This window comes from Arachis hypogaea, chromosome 3 (genome assembly GCF_003086295.3).
Source record: "Arachis hypogaea cultivar Tifrunner chromosome 3, arahy.Tifrunner.gnm2.J5K5, whole genome shotgun sequence".
Classification (NCBI taxonomy): Eukaryota; Viridiplantae; Streptophyta; class Magnoliopsida; order Fabales; family Fabaceae; genus Arachis; species Arachis hypogaea.
Window position 1 is genome coordinate 104,437,053 of NC_092038.1, and position 4,785 is coordinate 104,441,837.

General features: G+C 40.3%; 1 non-coding gene across 1 annotated transcript; it reads right to left on the reverse strand.

The window, feature by feature from the left end:
• Positions 1-1,248: 1,248 nt before the first annotated feature.
• Positions 1,249-1,352, reverse strand: LOC112792842 (small nucleolar RNA R71). Its single transcript, XR_003197564.1, has one exon. It is a non-coding gene; the product is annotated as a small nucleolar RNA R71 (small nucleolar RNA).
• Between the last annotated feature and the right edge of the window lie 3,433 nt (positions 1,353-4,785).

The window sequence follows — 4,785 nt, forward strand, 5'->3', positions numbered from 1 at the left end:
AGAGATGAAAATGTTTTGATTCGGAGATTTCAATATCTCCTGACCCCAATGAACCCCTCTCTCTGATCTATCCCTTTCTATTTACATTCTGCAATTTCAATTCATGCAATCACCCCAATTCCCTTTTTAATTTCAGCAATTTAGTTTCTCGCCCTTTAATTCATGCAATTTAACATTCCTCTATTCTCATCCAAATCTTGATTCAGCTCAACTAGAACACACTTCTAATCCGAATTGCTCACTCAACCAATCCTTGTGGGATTCGACCTCACTCTATTGTGAGTTTTTACTTGACGATAACCGGTGCACTTGCCGGAAGGAATTTTTGCCGATTGTGCAATTTCCTAAATCGTAGCTATCAAGTTTATGGATAGTATCAAGTTTATGGCGCCGTTGCCGGGGATTGGTTTTCGATTGACAATTCTCAAATTGGAAGTTAACTAGATTGAGCATTTTTTCTTGTTTTGTTAATTCAGTTCAAGTTACTTGTTGAATTTTAATTTCTGCACTCTGTTATTTTCTTTTTCTTTCTTATGCCTTTCATTTCAAGCAACTAACTCACTGACCCATTAACTATTTGAATTAATTCCTCAACTGCTCTAACCATACTCTTCCATTAACCAAGAGTATTCCACTTGTTTGTTGCTTGTGGTGTGTTCTTGTATGACAGGTAGGAGAGGAGAGACAACAACTCCTCCATATACCGAACCAGAGAGGACCCTTCATAAACTTAGAAGGGAAGCAAGAGGGAAGAGAGTACTGAGAGAAGAATAATCTGAAGGAGAATCTGAGGATAATTTTGAGGAAGCTCTAGATCTCAACATGGATAGAGAAGTTCACAACCATGAGAGGGCTGATGGAAACAATGCCATTCCTGAGAGGAGGGTTCTTGGTTCATACATAAATCCAACCTCTGGGAATTGTGGTAGCAGCATTCAGAAACCACCCATTCAGGCCAACAATTTTGAACTCAAACCACATCTAATATCACTGGTGGAGGATCATTGTTCATTTGGTGGGAGTGCTAATGAAGATCCAAACCAACATCTCACAAAATTCCTGAGAATTTGCGACACTGTGAAGTCCAATGGAGTCCAGGAAGATGCCTATAAACTGCTCTTGTTCCCATTTTCACTTAGGGACAAGGCAGCTAAGTGGCTGGAATCATTCCCAAGGGGGAGCCTAACAACTTGGGATGAGGTGGAAAGCAAGTTTCTGGCACGTTTCTACCCCCCACAAAAGGTCAATAGGCTTCGATCTGAGGTTCAGACTTTTAGACAACAAGATGGTGAGACGCTCTACGAGGCATGGGAGAGGTTCAAAGAATTGACAAGGAAATGCCCACCAGACATGTTCCATGACTGGGTGCAATTGCATATTTTCTATGATGGACTTTCTTATGAATCAAGGAAGGCTGTAGACCATTCATCAGGAGGTTCATTGAACAGGAAAAAGACTGTGGAAGAAGCCATTGAAGTGATTGAGACAGTGGCTGAGAATGAGTACTACTATGCTTCAGAGAGGCACAACACTAAGGGAGTCATGGAGCTGAACCATGTTGATACAATCCTAGCCCAAAACAAGGTGTTTGCCAAGCAACTAGCAGAGCTCACCAGGAAATTAGACACAAAGCAAGTGGCTGCAATACAAACACAAGATCAAGAGGAAATAAGCACTGAAGGAGGTGATTGGGAAGAGGCCAACTATGTGGGAAACCAACAAAGGCAATCATATGATCCACATTCCAACACTTACAACCCAGGATGGAAAAACCACCCAAACTTTGGGTGGGGAAACCAGCAAAGCCAACCACAAAACCACAAACCTTACAACCCCAACCAACATAACAATTCCAAATACCAAAACTCCAACCAAAGACCATACCAAGCCACACAAAACACTTACTCCCAACCACCATATCATGGCCAAAATAATCAACCTGCCCAACCTAATCCAAACCAACAATTTCAAGATCAATTAAATAGGATAGAAGGAATGCTAGCAAACATGGGTCAGGACATAAGTGAGTTGAAAAGCTTTAGGGATGATGTGAGATCGACCTTAAGGAACCATGGTGAAAAACTCATGTGGATGGAGTCTCGAGTAGGAGAGCTATCTCAACAAGCCCCCAAGTCAACAGCAGTGTTCCCTAGTGACACAGAAAAGAATCCTAAAGGGGAACAAAAGGGAGTGAGATGGGAAGAATGCAAGGCCATCACCATATTGAAGGAAGTTTCAGAAGAAGAAGGAATCAGACCCTCAGAACAGGAGCCAGAAATCTTGAAGGAAGGTGTGGAAGAAGCTAAGCAGGAAAGTGAAACTGAGCAAGCCAAGGAACTGCAAAATAAAGGCATGCTGGAAACATACCAACCAAAAGCACCATTTCCTCAGAGGTTAGGAGGAGGTGAAAAAGGGAAAACATACTCAAAGTTTTTAGAGACATTTAAGTCTCTCCATATCAATATTCCCTTTCTTGAGATTCTCCAGCAGATGCCTACACATATCAAGTATTTGAAGGAATTGCTGAGCAAGAAAAGAATTTTGAAGGGAGGACAAACTGTAATAATGAACAAAGAATGCAGTGCACTCATCAAGAAGGACATAGTCTCTAAGAAAACAGACCCAGGAAGTTTTCATATCCCCTGCATCATAGGGGAAACAAAAATTGACAGAGGATTCTATGATCTAGGAGCTAGCATAAATGTGATGCCTCTGACTCTTATGAAGAGGCTACAACTGAATGAGGTGAGATCCACTGATGTAATCATACAACTGGCTGACAAAACTCAGAAGCAAGCTGAAGGGGTAGTTGAGAATGTGCTGGTGAAAGTGGGAAATTATTTCTTCCCCACAGACTTTGTCATTTTGGACATGGAGGAAAGCTACCTACACCCTATCATTCTGGGAAGGCCATTTCTAGCCACTGCTAGAGCGCTCATAGATGTAGAACAAGGAGAGCTAATTTTGAGAATACATGATGAACAGCTCATTTTCCATGTTTTCAAACCTGCATCTGAGCCTGAACCAGAACCTGAAAAGCCTAAGGATGATAGTAGCCATCTGTGTTTGGAGGAAAGCAATCCAGCAGCTGAAACTCTGAAACAGTCCTTGGAAGGCAAACAAGAATTGCAAGAGTTAAAGCCACAAGAATCAATAGAAACAGATCAGAAGGATCCTCCTGGCATAAGGGTCAATGAAGAAATCCTCAAGAAAGTGGGAAGAATTGTAAAGAAATTGCCAAGAGGGTGGAGAAACAAGAAAATTCCCACTGAAGGTTTCTCTCCGGGAGATAAAGTGATATCAAGTCATTATCTGCCAATCCCACCTGGCCTCAAAACCATTCCTTCCCAGCTCCCTCAAGTGTTCACAATCAGGAAAGTTCTTTCTATGGAACATTTGGAAATCATGAAGGAATCAAATGGGGACGTTTTCATAGTGAGAGGAGAGGACATCAAGCACTACAATCCACCCTAACAAAGGACAACCGTCAAGCTAATGACGTTAAAGAAGCGCTTGTTGGGAGGCAACCCAACCTGAGGTAACACTCTTTTGCTGTTTCTTTTATTTGTTTCAATAAAAAGGTGAAGTAGTTTCTGTGCATTGCAAAGAATTAAGTTTGGTGTTTCACACCAAACAATGGATTCATAGATCAATAATTCAAAGGGGAATGTGTGACTCTAAGTTTGGTGTTCCACCATACAGATAAACTGAACACAACAACCTTTGAATTATATGAAAGGAACAACCATTCTAAGCAATCACAGAAATGCTTAAAATCCTTAGCAGCAACTTCATTCCAAGGAGAATTCAAGGATTCAAAGAGCAGAGGAGTAAGTAGGAGACTAAGTTTGGTGTTCACACACCAACTTAAGACTCAGACGCTTACCCATACATAGTTGAGCTAACCACTCAAGTGCTTGAGAAGCAAGCAACTTCATCACTCTTTGCAGGAAAGGAAACAAGGATCTTAGAAAAAAACATGAAGCAACAACTAGGAGAAGAAGGAGAAATCAAATTGTTTCCTGGCAACAAAGAGAAAACAAGAAATTTCACAAGGTGGTGTTGTTCCTTGACAATTCTTTAAAAAGGCAAACAAAAGCATGCTTGTTCTGGTTTAAACTGTAATTGTTGAATCTTTCTGGAATGTGAAGTTTTTAGTATGAGTGTCTGTTTACTGCTTTGAATAAAGTGAATGCCTAGATGTTTGGATATAACTTCACCTTCTTAAACAAATGCTTGCCATGCTTGTTCTGTTTCCAAAAATAAAAGAAAAGTTTGAACAAAAGTAACATGGCTCAATTAGTGACAAATCAAGTAGAATTAAGTGGTGGTATGCATGCTTGATTGTTTAGTCAGATCACTGGAAATAGAGTGTAGAATTATCATTTTTGTGTAGAAGTTGAATACTGTCTATGGATCTTGATGAATAAATGTCTTTGGCCATGAAAAAAATAGAAAAAGAAGAAGAAAAAGCCACTGAAAAAGGGCAACCAAAAAGCAAGAAAATTGAGAAAATAAGCTAGGCACCAATGGTTTGAACTTCTGAGACAAATGCCTGTGGTGTTTATGTATTAAGGATATGCTTGGATGAATAGGTTCTTAGGAGTGTTTCAACACTTGGTAACTTGGGTTAACTAACCCGGGATTATCAACCAAAAGTCCATTATCAAGAGCAACCTAAATATAAAACATTTAGTCACACAAAGAGGTGCTGGGCACCAATGTCTCAAGAAGAAATGTGAACTAAAATGCCTGTAGTGGATATGTGTAGTGCACTGATAAGAA